The sequence below is a fragment of the Neophocaena asiaeorientalis genome, unplaced genomic scaffold (genome assembly GCF_003031525.2).
Source record: "Neophocaena asiaeorientalis asiaeorientalis breed wild unplaced genomic scaffold, Neophocaena_asiaeorientalis_V1.1 scaffold406, whole genome shotgun sequence".
In the NCBI taxonomy this organism is placed as follows: Eukaryota; Metazoa; Chordata; class Mammalia; order Artiodactyla; family Phocoenidae; genus Neophocaena; species Neophocaena asiaeorientalis.
Window position 1 is genome coordinate 100,050 of NW_020173381.1, and position 11,417 is coordinate 111,466.

Genomic DNA, 11,417 nt, shown 5'->3' on the forward strand with positions numbered 1-11,417 from the left:
CTTCCTTTCCTGTCACTTTTGCCTTCATCTCTGTGATTGTTAAATTTCTTCTACATTTTCCCTGAGGCCTGACAGCTCACATTTCAGCTCATTCTTCTCTTACCATACTTTTCTTGAGCTCTTGCTTAATTGCTTCATTAAAACTTTCTAATTCATGGTGAAATATCTGTTGACAATTTTCACCTACTATTTTTCAGATGAGTTTTCTTTATCTGCCATGCATTTTCAGGTCCCTTTCCTTCTTTTTTCCCGTGCATTACCTCTGTTTACCTCTTGTGTCAGTTCCATTTTGATTCTCCATCTTTGAGGGATATCAGGTTTTATTGAACCAGTTTTTTGCAGAATGTTCATCTAGGATAAGGGCCAGGATTGTCTGATACCAATAATTTTTTTATGGCTCAAGTCATTAGAGAGAGGTAGCTGTGGGGCTGCTAAAAGTGCAGTCTCTCTTCTCTCCTGCTGCTCGAGGCCAGACTCATCTCTAATGCTTGTTGGGGACAGATTATTTCCTGCAAATATGACCTTTGTGACTCCTTATTTGGCCCAATCTCTCTTTCCTTCTTATTATGGATCTTCTGCTCCATGGTGGCTCCAGCTGTCAAGTTGTGCATGCTTCTTATCTTTAAGAAATACACAAATTTGTTAAGAGGGTAGATCTCATGTTAAGTGTTCTTACCATAATAAGAAAGAAAGAAAGGAAGGAAGGAAGGAAGAAACAGTCTTTTTTTTTTTCTGGAATTCATTGTTGTCTTGTAGCTTACTTAAGAAAGTAGAATCACAGCTAGAGAGTTTCTGGAAAATTAACTGAACAGACTGTAAAGCATAAAACTAATTTACAATTCATGGAGATGTTCTCTGTGAAGGAGTTAGAGCCCAGCATACTGCGAGACTTAGTTTGGACAGAGCCTGTAGTCAGGCCCAGAAAGACAAATAACTCCATGTTCTCTGCCAGCTTTCCTGAGCATTCTTACTACATGACACAGGGGGAAAAGTAACACACAACAAAGTTTCTTCCTGTCCCGGTAACTGAGATTGTGCCAATTAAGAGAAAATTGGGTGACACAAAAGATGCTTAAATCACATCTCATTGCATCTTTAGTTGAAGTAGCTTTTCATGATTAATTTTCTTAGCATTCATCACACTCCACTGTATTTTCCACTTTCTTTGCCTGTATTCCCCACGAGACGATACATTCTATGAACACAGGAATGATATCTGTTTTGTTTACTATTGAATCTCCATCTGCCCTGCACATAATTAGTGCTCAGTGTCTACTCGATTTGATTGTCTAGCATTCAAGCTGCAATTTTGACTCTGGACAGGAATTTGTGCTTATCTAGATATTTTTGAGAAATATCTTCAGTAAATGTGCATTATGTTTGCAGAGAGAAATTTGTTTTTAAAGTATGTTAAACAATATTTACAATATGGCCCTAATTAATTTTAAAAATGTAGGTACTTGAAAAAGACAAGAACCTTACACGCTCTGTATCTTGAGATCCTGTTCTCAAGTCTCTTCTCTTTCTAGGAATCTCATCCATTGCCATGGCTTCAGTTATCACCTGTATGTTAATGACTCACAAGTCTATATATCCAGAGTCCAAGATTAATTTATTTGATGCCTACAGATTTCATATCCCACAGATATTTCAACTTCAACAAATTTGAAATTAGAGTCATCATTCCCCAGTCCCACACCAAAACTGTTTCCCTTCCTGTCTTCCCTTCTTGGTGAGCACAATCACCATCCACCCAGTTGCACCTGCCAGAATCCTAGTCATTACTGATTCCTTCCTTCTCTCTCATCCCATATTGCTAGCCTATCTCAAAATCCCTTTTATTCCATTTATTTAATATTTTTTTACAAATGTTAATATTATCAGAACAATACATACATAATAACAAAGCAATTAGTACAGAGTTTATGATGAAAATGAGTCATTTCCCCTCCTGCTCTTCCCTAGACTCAGGACCACTCTCTAGAGTCCAGAGGCAACTTTTCTTCACTTATCTGATGTTAGCTTCTTCTGATGCAGTGTTTCTCAACCAGGGGTGATTTTGCTTCCAGGGTACATTTGTCAGTGTCTGGAAACATTTTTGGTTGTCACAACAGAGGACAGGTGTGCTACTGGCATCTTGTGGGTAGATGCCAGTGATCCTCCAGTGCACAAGGCAGCCCCCAGCCCAAACACTTGATAGTACCAAGACTGAGAACCGTTCTTGTGGTCGTCTTCAAAATGCCAAAAATATACTTGTACTCTAATGAACTTCTGATATGTAAATAGGACACTTAGCTCATTAATCTTACAGCCCTTCCTTCCTTTCTCTTATTCCTGATGTTTGTAATGTTATTATTATTTTAGTTTAATCATACAGTCAACAATTATTTATTGAACACCACTGTGTGCCAAGCACTATTCAAAGCATTTAGAATTCGGTAGTGAACAAGACAGACAGCCTTTATTAAGCTTGCTTTCTTATGGAGAAAGTAGGCCATAAAATCAATTAAACTAAATAAAGTAGCTAAATTTAACTTTAAATTATATACATAAACCTTTATTTTGTTTCATAAACTTCCAGCAGGACTTGTTCACTTCTCACTTTATAAAATGAGGATATCAGCTCTGCTGTCTTTTCTTCTGTCTTTTATCATCTTCTTCTACATCCCACATTCTGTCAGCTATATTTTATTGTCTCATGCCTACTTAAAATTTCCTCCCCACAGGTAATATGCAAATCATTTTCTAAAACTATACAAAATAGATTCACATGTTAGGAGACTACTTCAGCTCAGCAATGAACAGCATTTATATAGTCATAATCATCTAAATACTGTTCACGAAACATTAAGGAAAGAAATTGAAGATGATACAAAGAAATGGAAAAATATTCTGTGTTCTTAGATTGGAAGAATTAATATTGTTAAAATGGCCATACTATCTAAAGCAATCTACAGATTTAATGCAATCTGTATCAAAATACCTAGGACATTTTTCACAGAACTAGAACAAATAACCCTAAAATTCATATGGAGCCACAAAAGACCCTGAATTGCCAAAGCAAGCTTGAGAAAAAAAGAACAAAACTGGAGGTAGCACCCTTCCAGACTTCAGACTATTCAACAAAGCCACAGTATCAAAACAGCATGATACTGGCACAAAACAGACACATAGAGTAATGGAAGAGAATAAAGAGCCCAGAAGTAAACCCACACACCTATGGTCAATTAATCTATGACAAAGGAGGCAAGAATATACAATGGAGAAAAGACAACCTCTTCAATAAGTGGTGCTGGGAATATTGGACAGCTACATGTAAAACAATGAGATTAGAACATTCCCTCATACCACATACAAAAACAAATTCAAAATGGATTAAAGACCTAAATGTAAGACCTGAAACCTTAAAACTCCTAGAAGAAAACATAGGCAGAACATTCTTTGACATAAATCACAGCAATATATTTTTGGATCTGTTTTTTTAAGGCAAAAGAAATAAAACAAAAATAAACAAATGGGACCTCACTAAACTTAAAAGTTTTTGCACAGCAAAGGAAACCATTGACAAAGTGAAAAGACAGTTACGGAATGGGAGAAGATATTTGCAAATGATAACAGACAAGGTGTTAATATCCAAAGTATATAAACAGCTTATACAACTCAATTTCAAAAAACCAAACAACACAATCAAAAAATGGGCAGAAGACCTGAATAGACATTTTTCCAAAGATGGCTAACAGGCACATTAAAAAGCTGCTCAACATGGCTAGTTATTAGAGGAATGCAAATCAAAACGAATTATCACCTCACACCTGTCAGAATGGCTATCATCAAAAAGTCTACAAATAACAGATGTTGGAGAGGATGTGAAGAAAAGGAAACACTTGTACACTGTTGGTAGGAATGTAAATTGGTACAGCCACTATGGGAAACAGTATGGAGGTTCCTAAAAAAATTAAAAATAGAACTACCATATGATTCAGCAATTCCACTCCTAGGTATATACCTGGGAAAAATTAAAAAACTAATTCGAAAAGATACATGCACCTCAATGTTCATAGCAGCACTATTTACAATAGCCAAGACAAAGAAGCAACCCAAGTGTTCTTCAACAGACAAATGGATGTGAGATGTGAGATATATATATGTGAGATATATATATGAATATTATATATGAATATATATATGAATATTACTCATTAAAAAAGAATGAAATTCTGCCATTTGCAGCAATGTGGATAGACTTAGAGAATATTATGCTCAGTGGAATGTCAGACAGAGAAAGACAAATACTGTATGATATCACTTATACGTGGAATCTAAAAAATAATCCAATATAACAAAACAGAAACAGACTCACAGATATAGAAAACAAACTATTGTTTACCAGAGGGGAGAGAGAAGTGGGGAGGGGCAAGTTAGGGGTATGGGATTAAGAGATGCAAACTACTATGTATAAAATAGATAAGCAACAAGGATATATTGTAGAGCACAGGGAATTATAACCATTATCTTGTAATAACTTTTAATCTGTAAAAGTACTGAATCAGTATGCTGCACACCTGAAACTAATGTAATATTGTTAATCAACTATACTTCAATAAAAAGTATATACTGTTTATTGATTTTCAATGCATAGAGTTGAAGGCAGAAAGCTTTAATGGAAGACTTGGTTGTTATAGAACATAATGTAAAAGTTAACTGGAACTCACGATAGAGATAGATAGATAGATAGATAGATAGATATAGAGAAATAGACATATGGCTATGTAAAGCAAAAAAACTAGGAACATTTTCTCCATTAGAAGGGCAAGTTCCCCTTGCTTTCAATACCCCATGAAGACACCCTTTTGATGATGATACCACCTGACTCCCTCAGGTGCCTTCACGTGTTCAATGTAGGTCTTTCTTGGGATGCAGAAGGGTTGGCTTTATATCTGTTTGGTCACTTCAGACTGTTCTGGGAGCCATGTAGCCATGGTCCACTCATGCACTGTCGTCTGGTATGGTAGAACTAGGTGTAAGTTATAAATCAATGTTATCAGGGTATGGATGCAACTTATCCTGAGAATATTTACTTAGTAACTTAGGAGCTCGTTCAAGCCTGTACCATCCTAGGTGACATGGCCAGATCCCACAGACACCTAAGATTAGCTTTTGCTTCAATCTGGTCCACTATAGTCACTTAGAAATGTTCTGGAATCCGAGGTCAAGGCTCTTGACTTGAGTCGCTTAAAGGACACTGTTGTTAGATTCAAGACTAAATAGATTCTTTTTCCTTATACTCCTTCAAATGCTGGACTCACTCTTTATCTTAATTTGCTGTATATTTGAAGCAAGTACACACTTTGAACTTTTTGGGTTTTTTTAAGTCTGTTGTTGATTGCTGCCTAACAAAGCACTCCAAAACTCAGTAGCTTAAAACAGCCATTTTATTTGCTCATTATTTTGCGTATCAGGAATTTGCACTGGTTGGTTCTTCTGCTAATCTTGCCTGAGGTCATTTATGTGACTGGAGTCAGCTGGCAAATCAGTTGGGGGCTGATTTTCCTCTGACTAAGGTTGGCAGATGTAGCAAATAAAAATACAGGATGCCTAGTTAAACTTGAATTCCAGTTAAATAATTAATAATTGTTTTAGTATAAGTATGCCCCATGCAATATTTGGGACATACTTATACTGAAAAATGTTTTATGTTCATCTGAAATTTAAATTTAACTGGGAGTTCTGAATTTTACCTGCCAGCTCTTCCTAGGGGTCCTCAGAACAGTTCATGGCTGTTCTACATGGTCTCATCCTCTAGCAGGCTAGTCTGCTTGGCACATGGTGGTTTCAGAGCAGGAAGAGTGTAATGCCCACTGAAAATGCACTGTTCAAGCCTCTTCATGGGTCATGTTTTCTAATGTTCAAACTGGCCAAAGCAAATCACATGCCAGGTCCAGATTCAGTGTGGGAGGGGATTATACAATGGTATGGTAACAAGGAGGCATGGTCCATTGGGGGCTATTACTGTAATATTTTCTTAGAGGTCCTTCTAATTGTTTTTCTTCCCTTATTTGCCTGTATCATGCCCTTTAGTTCTTCTAACCTCTCAATTGATTTTAACAAGTCCCCTTTTGTTCACCTACTACCCCAAATCTTCTGTCTTCTTGCTCCACTTTGGTCTGATAAACCAGGGCCTGCTGTTTAGCTGTCGTCTTAAAATTAACCTTTATTGCTTTCCCAAGTTGTGATAACCATTTCCTTGATTCCATATTTACCTTTGACTTGATTACTACCTTCTTTTCTTGGAGTCCATGTTCAAATAATTTCCTAAGAGAAGGTCCACAAGAGGCAAAATTTGCGTACTTTCAGTCCTGAAAACATCTGTATGGTCATCACATACCGATTTGATATGTGTGTATGTCTGTTTAGATGTAGAATACTAGAGAAAAGCATCTTTCCTAAGAATCTGAAGGCATTTATACATTGTCATATCATATCCAGTATTATGAATAACATGTCTGATGCCAGTCTGCTTGGTAGATGGCTTTATTGCTACCGTTGAGAAATTTTAAGGTCTCCTTTTAATCATTATTATTCTAAAATTTCTTGGTGATATGTCTAGATGAGGGTTTTTTAATTCATTGTATTGGACACAAAATGCAGGTTTCTTTTTAATTAAAAAAAATACAGAGAAGGGGCTTCCCTGGTGGCACAGTGGTTGAGAGTCCGCCTGCCGATGCAGGGGACGCGGGTTGGGACGCGGGTTCGTGCCCCGATCCGGGAAGATCCCACATGCCGCGGAGCGGCTGGGCCCATGAGCCATGGCCGCTGAGCCTGTGCGTCCGGAGCCTGTGCTCCGCGGTGGGGGGTGGAAAAGCCCCGGTCCGGGAGGATCCCACATGCCGCGGAGCAGCTAGGCCCGTGAGCCATGGCCACTGAGCCTGCGCGTCCGGAGGCTGTGCTCTGCAACACGAGAGGCCACAGCAGTGAGAGAGGTCCGCATACCGCAAAAAAAAAAAAAAAATACAGAGAAAAATAATGAGGATCTACATATAAATCATTCATAATTAACAACAAGCATTAACACTTTTTTGTATTTGTTTATAATTTCTTTATTAACAGACAAAATTAAAGTACAAAATTGTTAGGGTCACATTTTCCTCAATCTCTTCCCAGAAGCAAGTAATATTGTAAAATTGATGTGCATCTTTCCGTACTCATTTTTAATTTTGTATCCAAAATAATATATAGTATTGTTTTATAATCTTAAAATTATATAAATGGCATTATATTGTATCTTTCTACAAATTGCTTATTTCACTAAACATTAGGTTTCTGAGAATTGTCTAGACTGATCTGTAGAGATCTAGTTCACCTATTTTTACTGCTTTATAAATTCTATTATATAGATAGATGACATAGTATATTATTCAAAGACCTACAACAAATATCAACCTTACTGCTGAAACATCAGACATTAAAATCAGAAACATGACAAGTATGCACTGTATCATCAGTACTGTTGCTCTGGAGGTCCTTGACAGTGCAATGAGATAAGAAAAAGAAATGAGCTATAAAATATTGAATAAGAAGAGATAAAACTGTCATAATTTGTAAACTATGTTTGTCTAGTTAAAAAGTCAGAAAGAGGGCTTCCCTGGTGGTGCAGTGGTTGAGAGTCTGCCTGCCGATGCAGGGGATGCGGGTTCGTGCCTCGGTCCGGGAAGATCCCACATGCCGTGGAGCGCCTGGGCCTGTGAGCCATGGTCGCTGAGCCTGTGCGTCCAGAGCCTGTGCTCTGCAACAGGAGAGGCCACAACAGTGAGGGGCCCGTGTACCACACACAAAAAAAAAAAAGTCAGAAAGAAAACAGAGGCAAAAAAATAAATATAATAAGAGAGTTCACCAAAGGAGCCTGACTGTAGAAACAATGTTCCATCAAGAGCTTTTATACAAACAAGCAAAAATCATTTCCCATAATACTTACTTTTTATGGAAAAAAATATATAAGTACAAAATTCCAAAGGCACAAAAGACAGAAAAATAAAAATGAGTGTTTTACTGACTTTTCCTCATACAAACCCAATATATCCAAATGGAGGCAAAAAGTGTTATGCCTATAAATGTGTATCACTACACAATTTTATATGATGATTTAAAAAAGATAATTTTTACTAAAATAGAAAATTTTAAATCATACATGACAGAATATATTACATAAAATGTTTATAATAATATGCATAACACAGTGTGCTCCAACTTGTTTTGCCGCACAAAAATGAGGCAATTTTGGTGAGGGAAGAAAACAGTCCCATCTCCCTTGGTGCTAAAGCAGGCAGGGCTGGAGGTTCCTAAGTTTCCTGTGGGCCAGAGCATGTCCTGAGAAGGTACCTGGGGCAGACGCCTGCTCACAGGCACCAACACAGCCTCCCTGCCAACACACGCACCCCACCTGCCAAGGCCACCCAGTGAGCAGAGGGTCCCCGAGTCAGTGAGGGGTTCCTGGGAGAAAGGGTTGTGCCCCAAGAGGAATACAATATCTTAAGCATCACTAAATAAAAGTCCTCATTTTCATTAGTGAAAGAGTGATTTTTCTTCATTCAGACTATTTCCTCTTTGAGAGGCCCTAGGTTCCTACTGCCCATATCTCATGTCAACCTCATCCCCAGGACTTGGCTTTTCCTGGATCTTTGAGTAAAGACCAGACCCCTTACCCATCCTTATCCATATGAAGTTCCCTACAATCCTGGTTGTTTCTCACTGTGGTTATATCCTCTTCTGATTATTGGATGAACACTGTAGCAACTTCTAGCCCTGACCTCCAGAACTGCTTTCACTAAATCGGCATTTCGAGCACACTCTATATCTGTGAAAAGTCACAGGAGGTTCTCAGTCTTTTAAAAGCTATCTAATTGTCGTGTTCTAGGTAGGATACTGTTAGACATTCTTTTCCTGGACACAAATTGCACTAACTGCCATCTGACAGGAAACTAGTGGAAATGCAAATACATAGAGCTTTCATATGAGTTTCCATAGATATACATGTCAATACTCAGGATACAAGGGTATCAGTATCTCTCTTTCCTGAGTTAGGGTCTTAACTTTCGAACGTTTCTCCTCTGGTATTTATCTCCCTTAAGCTCATTCCCACTGTTTCCTCAGAGGTACAGCATTTAACTTTTCCAGCACCCAAGTAAGAGGAGAGGAGAACAAAGACAAGGAGAGGTAGCTGAGTTGCCTCTAGACCCTGCATTTTGACTCCAACCTCCCTCCCCATCCCTATCTCCAAGAGATAACAATGTGTAGAGCAATTTCCTTCTTCCTTTGCCTAGATTTATGTCTACTTGTAGACACAGAAGAAAGGAGACTGGTAGATGTACAGGCACATATGTGTCCTCTCTCCAGAGTGAGAAGTCTGGCTTTAAAATGTCTCCCATTTAGGTCTTAGGCACAGCCCCTACCCTGCCCTCCAGACCCTTTCATCACCCCATCCTTCCCCCACAAATGTCCACCTTTTCCATTCCTCTGCGCCCCAGTCACTCTCTTGACCTCGGTTTCTTCCATCAAATGGCCACTTTTCTGTTCTACCCGTCATTTCTGCTCTATAAACACTGCTTCCCCAGAGCCTAAAAGGATTGGGGTTAAGTAATGCTTTTCTGAAGGCTGGATCGTGAAAGAACAGGTTCTGGTTTTGGGCTTGCCTCTACCGCCACCTTGTGACCGGCCCAGGCCCCACGTTTCCTTGAAAGAACTCACTTCAGTTTCTACTAAACATCCTGTATGTAATGGGTTTCCTCTTCCTTTCCTTTGGGTTGTGCTGCCCCCTACAGACAGACAAGCTAACCAACAGATAAAGGTCTGTGAACATTTAGTGCAGGGTGTTAGGCCACAGTTCCTACCTTTTACTGATTCAAGACTGTCAAACGGTCCCCACCTCTCACTCCCAGATCCCAGCATCAGCTCTCCCCCCGACCTCATGCACCATTTAGAGAACTAAAATGAGCTGGTAGATAGCCTGAGGGTGTGGGGAAAGCTGACTCTGCCCCTTCAGGTCTCTGCTACCTAACTCCACCGCGACCCCAAGACTCCCCAGGCAATGCTCACTCTCACACCAACCTGAACACAATCAGAGAAGTTTCTTCCTTCTTCACTTGGCTACAAACACATCTCCCTGATATCAACAGGAAGCTGATGGCCGGACCAAAAAGACCACCTCTCCACAATTCTTGGTCACCTGAGATACGTCACCAATGAGCCATGGTCCCCAAGTTTCTCTCCTACCAGTAGTGATGCAAGAGTATGCCCGCCCCTCTCCTTTCCCCCCGCAGCACACCAGACCTGTCACTCATTTTTTCTTTGCCAATCCCAGAGACCAAAAGATAAGGCATTTCCATTTTGTTGAAATTTGCCTTTCTCTAATTTCCAAGGAAGGAACCTATCTTCTCCTGGAGCAACTATTTCAGTTTATACTTCTTTATCTTCTATTAGAATATAGGGCAACAGCCCATCTCTTCACTTCCCCTCCACTCAGCCGCTAATATCCATTATCTTTCTTGGACTCATGAGAAAGCACATTGCATGAAATAAGACATAGAGCAAGAGATAATTTAGATATTTATTGCCTCTGCTCATTTTCTTGGAAATACTGGCTTTTTATAAAGATTTGTACATGCTTTTATATGCATAAGGAGTGATGTTTGCCAAAATGTTGCCACTGGTTATTTCTGAGACATATATTTAAGGCATAATACATTCTAGGTATAGTGCCAACTGCTAAGGTCAATGGGACATGGAGATGAACAGACTTGTCTCTTAGTAAAGACCACCTGGTTTCTCAGACAGGCCCCCACAAGGCAGCATTTACCTTGCTGAGTTCACACACTCCAGGATCTAGATCTTAATTTTGTCTTCAGACTAAAAATATGCACAACTGGTGACCTTATGCACAACACAAATGCATACATATGTTCACCAAAAGACAAGAATAATATGCATAGTAGCACTGTTCATATTATCCCCAACCGGAAACAACTCAAATATCCATTAACAATAGAATGGATAAATAAAATACAGTATATTCATAAATGTGGAGTATATTCATAAATGGCAATGAATACTATATATGCAACAGTATGGATTAATCTCACAATGTTAGCTAAAATAAAAAAGAGACAAAAGGGGCTTCCCTGGTGGCGCAGTGGTTGAGAGTCCGCCTGCCGATGCAGGGCACATGGGTTCGTGGCCCGGTCCAGGAAGATCCCACATGCCGCGGAGCGGCTGGACCTGTGAGCCATGGCCGCTGAGCCTGAGCATCCGGAGCCTGTGCTCCACAACGGGAGAGGCCACAGCAGTGAGAGGCCCGCGTACCGCCAAAAAAAAAAAAAAGAGACAAAAGAATACATACTGTGTGATTTCATTTACAGAAAGTTAAA